At 40.2% G+C, this 15675-nt stretch overlaps 1 protein-coding gene and 1 pseudogene across 2 annotated transcripts in view; both read left to right on the top strand.

Moving 5' to 3' along the window:
* Window positions 1-2033: 2033 nt before the first annotated feature.
* The window catches only part of STAT5B (signal transducer and activator of transcription 5B), an 82764-nt gene continuing 69122 nt past the window's right edge, over window positions 2034-15675 (top strand). The window contains exon 1 of one of the 2 annotated variants that reach the window (XM_058284274.2): window positions 2034-2179. The gene's annotated coding sequence lies outside the window, so the exon portion shown is untranslated. The remainder of the gene's footprint in view (window positions 2180-15675) is intronic. The other variant, XM_058284272.2, reaches the window with a different exon arrangement.
* LOC101419448 (glycoprotein integral membrane protein 1 pseudogene) lies at window positions 3892-8795 on the top strand (annotated as a pseudogene).

Here is a 15675-nt window from a genome sequence, read left to right as displayed (position 1 = left end):
TGCAAGAATACAGAGGCACCAGGTTGCTACTTACCTGTTCCACCCTCCAGGGCATTCAAACTAACACCCCTGCGGCTGGCTGGTGAGGTCAGGAGCAGACAAAACAGCTGGATTGAGTCCCAGACCTTGGCCAGCCCTAGGAAGGGGGGTATAAGTCTTAGGTGATACTTAAAAAACAAGAGTTAGCAGCTATATGGTACTTTACAGTGTTTGAAGCACTTTCCGTGTTTTAACTCATTTAATTCATAAAACGCTATGAGGTAGGTACTATTATTATCACCATATCACAGTGAGGCACTCAAGGCAGAAAACTCGCTTGAGGTCACACGGCTCAAGGAATCATCAGGGAGTACTCCGTACTTTTAATTACTACCCACTCCTCCTAGTTTCCATTTTCACCTATCTAGAATATCTGTTCCACAAATATTATCGGGTGTCTGATCTGGGTTGGGCATGGGGTGGGGGGATTTAAAGGTGAATGGAAGATTGGGTCTGCCCTTGGGGGTAGAGATACATGTAAACAAGAAGCTGCGCTCCAACATGAGCAGTGCCATCACAGAGGCATGAACAATGGGTAGTAGGAAACAGGGCGGCTTAGGTTCATGCTGTCTGGAGCAAATACCAGAAAAGGGCAGGCAGCGAGAGGGCAGAGAGACATTCCAGGCAGAAGGAACAGTATGTGCTCAGAAATGAAGGCATAAAAGAAAGAGAAATGTGGTGTGCCAGAGGCTCAAAACATCAAGGACCCTGACTGTCAGGGGTTGCCACAGAGCTCAGGGCTGGTGCTGCCACCAGCTTCCTGCTCCCGCCTGCCCTCCTGCTGTGGGCTCCAACTCCCGGTGCCCACTCTGGGCAAAGCACTGTGCCGGGTGGGGTGCTGGCCCAGAGTGTGGGATGGGAGCAGTGGCCTGGGTGGGGGAGGACAGACACAAAGCCCTTTGTGGTGGTGTTATTTTGGAGATGAAGGGGAGAGCTGCCAAAGGAGGATTATGGGAGAACGCTGGAACTTGAAGATCTTGGTCTCCAGATAGGAAAATTTGTAGCTGGACAACCTGTAGGAGACTGCAGGGAACGGGCACTCTGTGTATGGTGTGTGTGTGTGATCCTCCCCTTTTTGCATCTGGGTTTCTGAAGACCTGATACGCCTTGCTTTGGCGCTGGCCCTTGGAGGGTTGCCAGGGAAACCGTTGGCCAACTCCAGAGATGTATCCAAAGGGGAGGAGAGTGGGTGACTCAGGCTGCCTCCTCATGCACTGCACCCCCTCCCCTTTACATGGGGGGAAAAAGTCTCCGCGGCCCCCTTGCCCTGGATCCTACAAGGGTGACCCTTCTCTGGACACAGCAGTCCCTCTCTCAGCTGTGCCTGGTGAGGGCTAGCAAGATTCCCCAGGGAGGGAAATGGCCTCAGACGCCCCTTCCACCCAGGGATTTACCCTGGAACAGTGGAGGGATCCCGTTGGCCTGGGCGAATTTAAACTCCTGCTGTGCACTTTCAGGATTTCTGCTCGCCGGGCCTGCTTGGGTGGGAAGGGGTAGGAGCCGGGCTGAGACGCCCTCCAGGGAGCAAACCCGGGATAATTATTGAACGGCCGGCGGTGGACTTCTGACCCCGGCCCTGGAGGGAGGGGACCCGGAACGCGGGCCTGGGCCCCGGGGGAGGGAGGTGGGCGGGCCGCGGAGGGGGGCCAATCAACTCGACCACAGCAGTCCGGCCCGAGCCCTGCTAGTGGTGGTCGACCCTACCCAAACAAAGCAGCATGTGCTCGCGGCCCCCGACGAGTGGGGAGGCGCACAACCGCCGTAAAAAGGAGCAGCGGAGGCGCCGGCCTACCCCAGGGCGCCGCCACCCCAGGGGCGCCGAGGGGGTTCGGGCCCCTCCGGCGCGGCGGTGAAGGTGGCGCGAGACTCCAGAGAGCTCGCGAGCGCGCGCCGGGCGGAACCAGGAAGCGGCGCGCGCCGGCGCGGGGCCCTACTGGGCTGCGGGCGGTGCGCGCGGCCGGGCCTCCGCGCGCGAGAGGCGCGCGCGTCCCCGCGGGCCCCGGCGGGAGAAGAGTCCGCGGCCGGAGCCGTCACCCCGGGCAGGGACCGAGCGCAGGCGACGGAGCGCGGCGGCCCTGCCGAGGGCGGGAGCGAGCGAGCGGGGCCGGAGGCGGCCGCTGGCACCCGAGGGCCGAGCGAGGTAAGGGCTGCGGGGCGAGCCCCCTGCCCGGGGCCCCGGGGCGAGAGGCCGGGAAGCGCGCCCGGGCGGGGCCCCGCGCTGCGGCCGCCGCCGAGACGCCCGGCTGGGCCGCGCTGTCGCCATCGCTGCCGGCGCTGCGGGGCGGCCGCGGAGGATGCGCGCGGGGCCGGGGGGTGCGGCGGCGGCGGTGGGGGGCTGGGGCCGGCTGCAGAGGGGTCCGGGCGATGTGGGGGCGCCAGGGGCGCGCGGAGGCCGCGGCGGGGCGGGAGGTGTGGAGTGTGAAGCCTGCGCGCGCGCGTGCCTGGGTGGGTGTGTGAGCGACCCCCGCCGCACCCCTCAGCGAGGGGGTCTCGCCCGCCTCGCACGTTCGTGTTGTCATTCCGAGCGGACCCTGACGGCTCTTTGCTTTTCCGTTTTTTTCGAAGACGTGTCTGCGCGACCTTCGGGGGTGGGATGAGCCCGGAGGTGCCTTGGGAGGTGGGAGTATTAGCAAAGCTTCCAGGATCTACGGCGTCATATAAGGAGTCGAGACAACAAACACGAACATTTTGATGAGGTTCTGGGGATGCGGATCCCACATCAGGACCGCCAGGCATGGGCTTGTACGTGTGGCAGTGGGATGCGTTATGTTCTTTTTTCTAGCCAGGGAAAAGAATTTTGAAAGTCCTCCTGATGTCAGGGGTGGATTCGGAGGGTCTGGAGGGGTGTCGTTTGTCTTGCAAAAGCTGAAGGAATCTGGCAAGATGGTCAGGTTTATCGAAAGAGGAAAGAACTTGTGTGGAGCAAGAGTCGTTTGCAAACACTTGTAGCCAGCAGTGATGGGAAAGAGAGGCAACGAAAAAGAACCGGTGCCAAGCTTTTAGAAAGACGGGATTAATGAAAACAACCAGAATTTTAAAGGCAAGAAGAAATACCCATTCTCTCTTTCCCAAAGAGCCATGCCCAGCTCTTTTTCTTCTTGTCCCCTATGAGCCCAGTCATACTTTTGTATCAAAAGTGCTCGAAGTGAATTATAGAATGTTAGCCCTGGAAAGGACCTCAGTGATTGCGCAACATTGTTTTATTTTACAAATGAGTAAACTGAGGCCCAGCTAGGTGGAGTAAGTGGCCTGCTCCGTTCACATGGCTGCTTAGTAGTTCAGGAACTGAATTCAGGTGGAGGACTCTCCGATCACTGCTTTTCGCTAAGTACAGTGAAGTAGTAGATCTTCGCCCAAATTCAGTTCCATGCACTGTCTCTGGAATGTCTTCAGGGGAATGCCCCTTCAAAGCGGAGTGTGTCATCAGATATTATACTGGGCTTATGTAATTTTTTTAAGTCTTCAAATGGTGTTTATAGTCTGCTTGTATCTTAGGTTTCTGAGGCATTTGGATGGATGCCTGGGCTGTAATAAGCTTTCAGCTGTTTGTGTCTACATTCTCTTAAATAATTTCATTTTTATTATTCAATTAAAATAATAAACTTGGCCTCTTCTCCCAACGTTCTTTTGTTATTATTAATTTGTTTTTATTATATTTTGTTGATTATATTCATTGGCTGTTGTTCCCAGAAGAGAGTGTATTTTATTTAGGGTGTTTTTCTGTTTTCGTTTTGTAGTACTTTATGAACATTGGATAGTTTCTGATCATTTTAAATGGGGGAAGCCTATAGAGTGACTTTATTTTAGGCTGTGGATTTTTTTTTTTTTTTTTTTTTTACCAGTTTTCGTCTCATGGAAGATCACAAGTTAGAATTGGTAGTGCTAAATGGGAGAAGGGACTGCTGATTTTAAGAACAATTTACTATGTGACAACTTGTGATTCTGTCAGGATTAATAAAACACCACTACACCTTTGATCAAGTAAATGTTATCTAGTAAATTATTTTTTTTCTGTAGTCTCTGAAGGATGAAAAATTTGACACACTTGACAGAGACACAGAGGAGGAATAGAGAGACCTTCTTTTAAGAAAAAGCAAAACATCAAAAAAAGGAGTTGATTTCTATCATCAGCAGTTTGGTTATTGCATAACTTGGAGCTAAACTCTGCACAAAATCTTTGCTATATAACCCAACTAAATAAATTATCCTACTTTTTCACTAATTCTTGTCTCTTCACGATTCCTGTTTCTGCCAAAAGGTTATTAATATGGATTGTGCTAAGAAATTTAAGGTAGATATATTTCTTAAATGGATATTTCATGATATCAAGGGTGAAAAAAGTACTCTCATTGTTTGGAGTGTTACAACATAAATATTTTGGTCAGTACTTCCTATTGTGCCCTGACTTCTCATTTTACCTCCATTTTCTTTCACTCAATTGATTTTGTCTTTTATTTTATTTACATATGCAACAATTTATCAAGTGTAGTAAAAAGTGTCATTATTGCTTTTTTTAGTACTTATGTCAATTTTTTGCAACTTATTGTTGGTATTCAAATTATTTGTGATTTATGTTATGCTTATATTTATGAACATGCTTGTGGTGGTTCATTTGGCTTGTTATTGTATAAGTAAAAAGATGTCGTAAATATGTAAATTACACAGTCAAGATTAGATTGCAAGTTGAATGTAGAATCAAAGGGAGCCTGTCTTCTAATGCTCTACAAATATATATGTACCTCATAAAGTTATTTAGATTATTTCTCCTCTATTAGAATATAGATTACCACATTATTACTACAAAAGAAGCAAAAAAGCACCAAGAATTTTTATTCATTCATTTTGAGCATTTGAAATTTATTCCTTTATTTTTTTAATACTCTTTTAAAGTTATCTCAATTCCAGTTTGCTGGGCTCTTCAGAAGAATATCCTTTTATTATATAATAAAGTATGAAAATACTTTGAATCTGGGACTTCTTAATAAAAATATTGTTTAATACGTTTCTCTGGTAAATCTACAGATTCTCTAATAAAAGATTTTTTTTAAAGTTAGCTGTAGATTTTGGGCTTGCCCTGCAGCTCCTGGTGGCTTCGGAGCCACCATCCAGCTCCGCAGGGCAGCATCACCATTAATCTTACTACCTTGAAAGATGACGGGGAGGTCTCTGAAGAACAGGTTGATCTTAACGTAACTTATGGGAATGGACAGATGTATGTAAATGACTTCCCTGTACATGGTGTGACCCAAATAAGCTGTCAGACTTGAATAGTGAAGAATGAAATTCTGGAAAATTTGGAGGAAAAGGGATATTTTGGAATTGTCAGCATAAGGATTTTAGTTCATGAATGGCCTATGCCATTTGGCTCCAGTTTGCAACATACTGTCATTCAAGAAAAGGTAGTAGAAATTGATGGACAACAAACTCAACAAAAGAATGTGACTCAAATGGATATTTTAGTTAAGAACGATGGAATACTCAGGCATTCAAACTGCACGCTTCCTTTGAAAGAAAGCTTGCTGCACTCTGTTTCCCAAGACAGTGCATTTTGTTTACCCTCCCAACCTCTCCAAAAAGGTAAGAAGTGTCATTTCATCACAGACTACCCTCTAGGGTCTTGTCGGGAATGTGGAGACCACCATGGAGGAGGATGTGCTACCTGGCAAGTTACCCGAAACGCATCTCAGAGCAGAGCTGCCATCCTTGTATAAGGTCATGTGTCAGTGGATGGAACAGCTCAGAAAACGCCTTTGCAGGTTCTGGAGAAGTGTTTCCCCAGTATTCTTTATGATTTTGAACATCATGGTTGTTAGAATTAGAGGAGTAGCTGTGGAAATAACCGTCTTAAAGGTGCTTTTACGGGTTTGTTAATCCTAATAATAATAGAGAAAAGTCTGTGGACAGAGTGAATGTTGTACCTTTGATAGCCATCAACTTACATGCAGATGGCCCTGAGAAAACAGCAGAAACCTTGAGGATAAAACGTATTTAAAATGTTATCTCAAATAATGGACTCTAAATTAGTCTTTTGGCTCTGTTTGCCACTTAAGTATAATTTTCTTTAAACCATTAAGAGCCAGTTTATAAACTACAAAAAGTGCTAAATTCCTAAGACTGCCTAAAAATTGACCTTTAAATCACACATTACAGCTCACCTTATGGGATTACCAAAAAAATAAAAAGATGAGACAAAATACCATGTGCCAATAACTTTTCAAGGTGCTTTTGTTAAAGAAATTATAGCCACTTAATCTCTATAATATATGAGAAAAGCACTTTATAAAATTCTAATTTAAAAGCTCTAGAATTTCACACTTTTTATTCAGTGCAATGCGCCTTTATATTAAGTATATGACTCAGTATAAAAATCACCGTGATTTGGTTGTATCCTGTACTAAGACTGCTTACCTTGAAAACACCAGGATTTAAAAAGAAAAGGAAAAAAAAGTTGTTTCTAAAGTATCACTGTCCCCAAATCTGTGTGGTGTTTAAAGGAAAAAAAAACATTTTTTTTTTTTACTCTGAACTTTGTGAATAGAACTGTTCTAAAATCAGAAGTATTTTTTCCTCTGCAATGTTGGAAACACAACAGTTTTATGCTTGCTTCTGGGAATAAGAAAGTCAAATGTAACAATCTAGTTTCCATTGATTAGACAGTTTTTTGAACATTTAAATTGTAAACATCAGAGTGCATGTGGTTTTTTAAAAATTGCATTCACTCTTAATTATAGTGCCTTTATTTGAAAGAAAAAGTTGACATTGGATGTTATTGATGATCATTTACTATTGAAAACCCAAGCCAGTGTAGATAAGATTTTACATATCCAAATCTATGGTATTTTTAGTAATCAAAAGAAGAGAGTAATTTAATTTATCAGGTGTTAGATTTTGAGTTAGTTGAAAGAGACCCTCATGTTTGGTGGTTTCAGGGTTTTAGATGATGTTTTATAACTTTTGTTAGTTTTGGTCACACCCATGACTTCCTTGGAAGGTATCTTTGAGGTTTGGTTTCCTTTTTTTTTAAATGGTAATATTGGGGTGGGGGTGCTTCCTGTTTGTATTTTCAAAATTATGTCACATGTTAACCTTCTTGTAGTGCCACGTCTTTATTTTAAACATAAAGACCAACATGGGATGCCATAGTAGTTTGTCTTTGCCCCATTGTCCTGGTTTATGTCATCTTTACTGAACTAAAGCTGAATACTCACCTGAGAAGCAAGGCATTCTTGAATCTTTTCCCAACTCTCTTCAAGGTTTAGCAGCCTTGGAAGGCGTCTCAAAACAACAGCACAACCAGCAACGAAGGTTCAGTGAACAGAAAAATGGGCTGCTATCTGTTTCTTTCCAGGTACCTGGAAAACCGCTAAGACAGAGTTGAATCAGTTATATGGGGCCTTGTCAAAGCTTGTCAGAGCTTTAAAGCAGAGTTGCCGTACATTTATGCAGTACAAAAACCTCATGTGTTAGGCAGTGACTATAGCAGTTTTCCTGATCTCAGCTAAAATCCATGTAGAACATCACGGAGAGATTAAATAAGAAGAAGGAGAAATTTAGGGTACGGTGTGGCAATAGCGTTGTGGAGGAATCACCCTTACTCATAAAACTCATCCTTGACGCTGCTGGGTAGTTTTTAAATAATTGGTCACTTTTAATATAAATGTTGGAAAATGAGTTATATAGAGCATTGGGGAGTACATCCTTGCAAGGAATACATATAGTATTGCTTTAGTGATTGAAGCAAGTGGTCTTCTCTAGCCTTTGACTTTATTCCAAGAAGGGTAAGACTTGGAATTAAATTGACATTCAAATATGTTTACAGTTTAGGAGCAGTTTAACTTTCCTAAATTTTCTTGTGAATCACATCACTAAAAGTAGTACTTCATTAGCATACCACCCAGTTAATGCAGAATGCAATTTGCAAATAAGGTTATTACATAAAATATCTTGACCTCCCACCCCCACCCCCGCATATTCAAGAAAGAAGTGATAGTTTGTCACATACAGGATGTTTTCTTCTTTGGTTTTATTTACAGTAATTTTGTCCATTTTACCATGTTTTGATACCATTAGATGAAAAATATATTGATTGATAAAGAACATTTATCTTTTCTACTTGTTGGAAGCTGGCTTGCAAAATCTACTGCAACATTTGCTCTGCATTTACTCTTTATTGCCTTTGGTACTCTGAATAACGTTTTAAAAATTTTTGTAGGTTTCTCTTATGAAGAGCAGTATCTCCATAGTCTATGCACTGCTAGTTTTTTGAGGTGCTTGCGCTGACTCATTTTTTAAATTATACTAAGATATGGAATATGGTTTAAGAGCAGAAATGAGATTCTCAGAAAATATGAAAACTTTCCTTTCTGACTAGTTAGAGAAAGGTTGGGGAAGACAAGGGGAAATACATCAATGAGCTAATCAATTATTGTTTGTTGGGATTAATTTGGTGACTAATATTTTCAATGCTTATTAGGCTAGTAAAAGTGAATTCAGCCTTACCCAGCAATGATAACAGGACATATCCAAATGTTTTCTAATTCTGCTTGTTTTCCCCTGCTAGGGGATTTCTTTTGTGTATGTGTGACTGGGAAATCAAGTCAAAGTTACCAGGAACAGCCACATCCATGATTTGTATTAAAAATCATGATCCGAATGCAAGCAGACACAGAAGAACACACAGTGAATGGACACAGAGCAGACAATGGGGGGGAAGGGGTGAGAAATAAATAAAATAAAATAAAAATAAAAACAAAAAACATGATCTCTATTACCATTCCAGCCTATAAATGCCACTTGTCATGGGTTCACCTGGGAAGATATACTAATTATCTTATATAATAGTTATTATTCCACTCTTTTAAGAAGTAAACAGAAAATTAATTTTAAAAGTACTTAAAATTTTGTCCAAAACTCAAGAGTCTGAAAAAATGCTCCAATGCCTAAAAGTAGAAAAATAATGCTGCACTCTTCCAGTGTGACAACAGACACTGTTTAAAGCTCTTGCCATATTTGAACTCTTGATCCTCAGAGGGGTAGGTATTATCCTTAGATGAAAATGAAGAAAGGACCTCTGAGAAATAGTGACTTGTCCAAGGTCACATTGTGTGTTAGCAATGGCAGGGGTGGATATAAACCCAGGCAGAACTGACTGCAGAGGCTGCCTTCCAAACTGCTGCACTGCGTAGGAGACAAGTAAGTGCAACTTTGCAAAAAGATATTTGGTTTCTTAAATTTCTTTGTGTTCCAAAATAGACTCTTGTGTTGTTGTTGTCTTTAATAGAAAATATTGCATGTTTGAGATTTTTCTTGAAGCTTATGAAGATGATGATAAGCATTTTTCCAAGTAGAGAATATAATCCTGGTGTTAATTGTAGTAAAAACAGAGGAAGTGTTATTTTTATTATAAGTTGTCTTTTACTGTTCTTCCATAAATATTGCTATATATATAATAGGAAAAGAATTATAACTTGTCTCCATGGCCTTTATTTACAAACAAAAGGATCATTTGTGCCAGTGTGGTGGAGTCTGTTACATGCACATCTGTTGACTGAGAACTCTAGTATCTAGGTCATTTTATTTACAACTCTCTTTTGAAAGGATTTATGGTCAAATTTTTGTTTTTTGTTTTTTTTAAGCTTTTAGAACTAATAATTATAGTTTCTGAGGTAGAGAGACTTAAGAATTTTAATTATTTGGGCTAATTTTTAAGGCAACAGAACTATTTATTGTATGTTTAGAGCTCTGTAAAGGTAGTTAAAAACTAGTCTCAGAAATATATACCTTTTCATATCTGATGCTTATTTTTTCTCAGCATTTCTCTCTGAGGGGTGTGTGGGAAAGGTAAATCTTGGAGACCTAACCCTGAAGTGTAGTGATTTAAACTTGAGAGAGCCAGTCAGGGATGAGAAAAACTTTAATTCCCTGCACAGAGAATATGAATTTGGCCAAATAAACAGAGCTTGTTAGCTTCCAGGATTGTCAAACTGTCACCTTTGACCAGGGTTGAGTTTTCTTTGAATGTTGACAGAAGTTACAGTGTCAGTGGAAAAAGCTTGATGTGAAGTATCTATAGCTCAGAATTTCCTTTTTTGTGTCAGTGAGACTTTACAATTAAAAATATTTTTTTCTATGTTTGATGAGCGTAAAAAGCCTCCAGTGGGGTTTTCCGGCCTTTAGGGGAGAGTAAATTAGAAAAGTTTGTGGAAAACTATTTTGTGTTGTCTAAAACTCAATGCCTATAGCTGGTGGCCAATCGTTATGTCTTTGTGAAGTATAGTTTTAAAATCCAACCTGGGGAAATGTTTTAAATAGGCTCCATTCAGAAATGTCATTGTAGCATATGTAAAAATAAACATATGCACTTAATCTGCTAAAGTACTAAAAATTGGAGTTTACCAGCTTTATAGTACAGCATTCTATAAGATACTCATAACTTTAAATATTTGGCAACATGTTTCTCATATACTGTTATCAACATTTTTTTCTTTTTTTTAAAAAGTGTTTTTGAAAATCTTTTGGTCATCATTAAGGTTGGGAAAAGTAGCAAACGAGAGCTACAGAAATATATAGCTCTTTTATAAAATGAAACAATCAGTTTTCCCTGGGGGTTTATGTTTTTAGGATTTGTGATTTCATTCGGGTGGAACGTGAGGGAGAATTATAGGGAGAATTGGACATTGTAGAGTCTTATCCCAAAAGATAGGGGAGGTCTAGTATATAGGATACAACCCCAAGTATCCCTCCTCTTTTTTTTTCTGCTGTTACTGTTTCGATTATGTAGCTATATATGGAAACCCTGAATATAGGCATATTGTAAAGGTAGGAGTTTTTTGTTTCTGTTTTTGTCCTGAGTTTAAATATCAAGTATAAATGCTGATTTCATTGTAATGTATATAGAGATCTGTCTTCTTGCTCAACTGTTAGAGGTATCAAAAGAAAATAGAAAATATATGCCTTCTTAAATTACTTGACTGCAGTTAACATGATGAGTTGGTGAAAAAGCTTGATCTGCTGATTTTGCAATACCATAGCAAAGCACATAGTTAAAGGAATAGGTCCTTAAGTAAATTTAAATTTACTTAAAATTTTGTCCTAAAATGTATTGATTTTTTTGTCCTAAAATGTATTGAAAATGACATGATGAGGTCCAGTTTGGACAAAACATACTATGTTCCATTTAAATAAGAAATGCAAATAAAAACAATGACTTTTTCCCAGTTACCAGATTTACAAAGGTTAAAATATTGGGGAAAAAAAGGGTAGGTTCAGAATGTGTGGAAAATGGGACCTTCATACTCATTGGTCGGAGTGTAAATTGGTACCTTTTTTGGAGAGCAAGCTAGTAGATGTATTGAAAGCATTAAAAATGTGCATGCCCTTTGACTTAGCAGTTCCATTTAGGTGAATTTCTTTCTAGGACATAATCTGAAAAATGCTCAAAGATTTGTTTACAAGGATGTCCCTCACAGTGTCATTTCTAGTAGCAATAAATTGAAAACAACCTCAGTGTCAGTGTTCAGCATTTGAGGATTGATGGACTAAATTGTCTATCTATGCAATGGAATACTACTCAGTCATTTCAAATCATGTTATAAAAGAATATTTAATGATCTAGGTAAAATTCAAAATACATTACTAAATGAAAAAAACAAATTACCAACAACAAAGAAATCACATATAGTTGTCCTTGGGAAAAAACAAACAATAAATATTGAAAAGAAAAGAGTGATTACTTCTGGGATGTGGGATTCTTAATTTTTTTAATGCTTTCTATTATTTTTACCTTTTTTTTCCCTATAATAAACAGGTAACAATGAATAGGGAATAGTTTTTTTAAACAGAAAAAAAGTTACTTTTAAGATAGTTTTGTATATTGATTTATCTTAGAAGGCAAAACCTCTTACTGTTTCACTTAGTGCTTCCTTTTTTTTTTTTTTTTAAGATTTATTTTTTATTTATTTCTCTCCCCTTCCCCGCCCCCCAGTTGTCTGCTCTCTGTGTCCATTTGCTGTGTGTTCTTTTGTGACCACTTCTATCCTTATCAAGGACCCTGGGAATCTGTGTTTCTTTTTGTTGCGTCATCTTGTTGTGTCAGCTCCCCATGTGTGTGCGGCGCCATTCCTGGGCAGGCTGCACTTTCTTTCGCGCTGGGCAGCTCTCCTTACGGGGTGCACTCCTTGCTTGTGGGGCTCCCCTATGCACGGGACACCCCTGCGTGGCAGGGCACTCCTTGCGCACATCAGCACTGTGCATGGGCCAGCTCCACCCACGTCAAGGAGGCCGGGGGTTTGAACCGCGGACTTCCCATGTGGTAGACAGACGCCCTATCCACTGGGCCAAGTCCGCTTCCCAGTGTTTCCTTTTTAGGAGCAGACTGTGATGTTTGTGTTAAATTTTTGGTTAAAAATTTGTGTTATATGACCCTTTTTGTTGAAGAACTGTCTTAAAATCATCTTAATTGTTTTGAAACTTTTCAGAATTAAAATAATTTGAGCTTGGGGAGTGAGTTATTTCCTATTCTTGGTGAAATGCTCCATATTTTTACACAGACATGATGGAGAATTATATTATTTTCTAGTGTATGTACCAATTTCCTTTTGAAGATGTTTGTCAACTTTTGAGAAAAAATTGGCCTACATTATTTTAACTTCTTGCAACCCTGAACAATATTATTTCAATATATTTTTTGCATTTGCTTTTGTACTGCTTTCTTTTTCCTGATGATACTTACAAAGGCTACTCAGCTTATAGATTTCTCTTTCTTGTAATTTCATTAGACATATTTGAAGACTCCTCTAAATGTTTTTTATGGTAGTCATTTGGGATATCTGGTAAAGGAATTCCCTAGTGAAAGATACTTTCTTGTGAGTATATGTCATTGCTAATATATACATACCCAGTGTGTATGGTGTTCTGCCTTAATTAAATTCACTTTATTTTATTTTTTTAAGATTTATTTTTTATTTTTATTTATTCCTCCCCGCCCCCCCCCCCCCCATCCCCCGTGCTTGCTATCCACTCTCTGAGTCCGTTCACTGCGTGTTCTTCTGTGTCTGTCTTTTCTTCTTATCTTCTCTTTAGGGGCATTGGGAACAGGTCCTGGGACCTCTGATGTGGGAGAGAGGCACCCAGTCGCTTGAGCCACCTTAGCTCCCTGGTTTGTTGTGTCTCATTATCTTTCCTCTGCGTCTCTTTTTTGTTGTATCGTCTTGTTGAGTCAGATCACGGTGCAGGGCCCCGCCCTCGGCGGCAGGGCCCCGCCCTCGGCGGCAGGGCCCCGCCCTCGGCGGCAGGGCCCCGCCCTCGGCGGCGCAGGCCATCTTCTCCTTCACTAGGAGGCCCTGGGAACCCAACCCGCTACTATCCCTTATGGTAGACGGGAGCCCCGTCACTTGAGCCACATCCGCTTCTCTAAATTCACTTTTTTCCCCTTCTGTTCTTTAGTTTTATTTTATATGCAAAGAAATAACAGTTTTAGTCAGGTCGATGTCCTGGACAGTCCATTCAAGGAAGATTAGTCCAACTTAATGAAGCCTATCTACTTCACGTACTGACAGAAACACTGGCGGCTCATATTGAGACCGTATTTCCGGATCAAACCATGCCGGTTTGAGCAGACATGGCAAGAGTGGGAATCCTGGCCGAACTTTCGCGGGTGACGCCGGTAGAGCTGCTGGTGACCCATCTTACTCTGAGAGTAAAGGTCCTAAATTCACTTTAAATTGTTTCTTTGTAACTAGAATTAGTGTTTAAAAGCATTTTAACATTTTAAGAAATCTAAAGAATGAAAATAAATGGGAGGTTACTAATTTAAGAGAATTTGGAAGCACAGCTAGTCAGGTCTTACCGTTTTGTAGCAAATAAAATCACAGTCTTAAAAAATATATACTTTTGAGCCCAATAGAAAGCATACTTATTTCCTGTAAAATTTCAAGTTGATAAAAATCTACCTTGTAAACCTACAACTGCTCTAATAAAAAAGTAATTTTTAAAAAATATACCTTAATTTGGATTATGCCAGTAAATTTATTGTAATGGAATTTATTATCACAGAATTTTATATTAAGCCAGTTTGGGGAATACAAAAACATAAAATAAATCATATATGCCTTTAAGTACTCTTTAAACCTAAACCCATAAGTAGTTAATTAAAATTCATGAGGGTAAATACATACTTTTACATATTAAAGATAAAACTGTAAGCATGTATTATTCAATATGTCTACATAAATAAATCCTTCTTTTGAGTTTATGGTTCTTTTTGCCTATCACTTCTTACTTCCTCTATTTCCTGAAAATGTGATGATTTCACCTAATCCCAAATTATGTTTTCCTTTGATTTCAGTTCATTTATAGTTGTTGATTTTCCCTGTAGTCTGCTTTATTAACATGTTATTGTGACCAATTAGAATAATCCTCTTTCTTCTCTTATATGTCTGGCTCTTTTTCACTAAATCATGAGGTATTTTAGAAAAAAAGGTAAATTTGGGGCTTCAAATTAGGTATCATATATTTGATAATATGGCATCAATAAATTATAGAACATACTTATAAAGATGTATGAAATGATTTATTACTTTATTTATTTAGAACTAGTTACATGATTATGTTCCACTCTTTAGGTGATCTGTGAGGACTTGGATATCCTCACAAAGCTAAGTTTTTCCAAGTTCAAAAGTTAAAGTTATATCCATTAAAGGAGTTCAAGTGTATGAAAGATTCAAAAGACTGAAAAATAAATAAAAATTTTTTGTTCTGGAAGTTAACAATATAATTTTGTTTGAAACTCTTAATCTTATTTTTGTCTTAGTTTAGCTACCTAGAAGATTTTTTGGAGTTGTATCTGTATGTTCTTTTAAAAAATGCTTCCAAAGAAGGTAAAGAAATTTATGCCAAAATTTCATAGTAATTAGGCTTCCAATCCAGTTAAGACTTAGTGAGTACTAAGTGAATATTTGTTGACTAATGAATGAATGGGCTGCACAATTATATATGCTTTTTTTTAATTACTTTTTTTTTTTTATTTCTCTCCCCTTCCCACTCCCCCCCAGTTGTCTGCTCTCTGTGTCCATTCGCTGTGTGTTCTTCTTTGACCACTTCATTCCTTATCAGCGGCATCGGCAATCAGTGTTTCTTTTTTGTTGCTTCATCTTGCTTTGTCCACTCTCCATGTGTATGGCGCCATTCTTGGGCAGGCTGCACTTTCTTTCGTGCTGGGCAGCTCTCCATACTACGCTTTTTAAGGTAAAGTTAGACTACAGCTTGATCCATTACACTATATCTATAAGTAATTATTAACCACTTGGGGATCTGGGACTTCTTGAAACGCTAATGAAACCATTGACTCTCTTCCCAGTGAAATACACATGTGCATAAAATTTTGCATACATTTCAAGGGATTCACAGTAATATTCAAGTTAAGATCCTCTAATGAAAACAACCAACTCTCCATTAACAGAGCTAATGGAGATGGTTGAATATGGAGAGGAGATCATCCAAATTCACAGTTAAAACAAACCTATAGTTTGATCTTGTTATCTGGGGACTCAATATGGACTTGTTTCCCCAGAAATTCAATAAATATGAATATAGGTCACCTTTTAAAGGACTGCATTCCATTGTACAGCCCTACCATAA

This window comes from Dasypus novemcinctus, chromosome 21 (assembly GCF_030445035.2).
Source record: "Dasypus novemcinctus isolate mDasNov1 chromosome 21, mDasNov1.1.hap2, whole genome shotgun sequence".
Classification (NCBI taxonomy): domain Eukaryota; kingdom Metazoa; phylum Chordata; class Mammalia; order Cingulata; family Dasypodidae; genus Dasypus; species Dasypus novemcinctus.
Note: the sequence above shows the minus strand (reverse complement) of the source record. Positions and strands in the feature narration are given on the sequence as shown.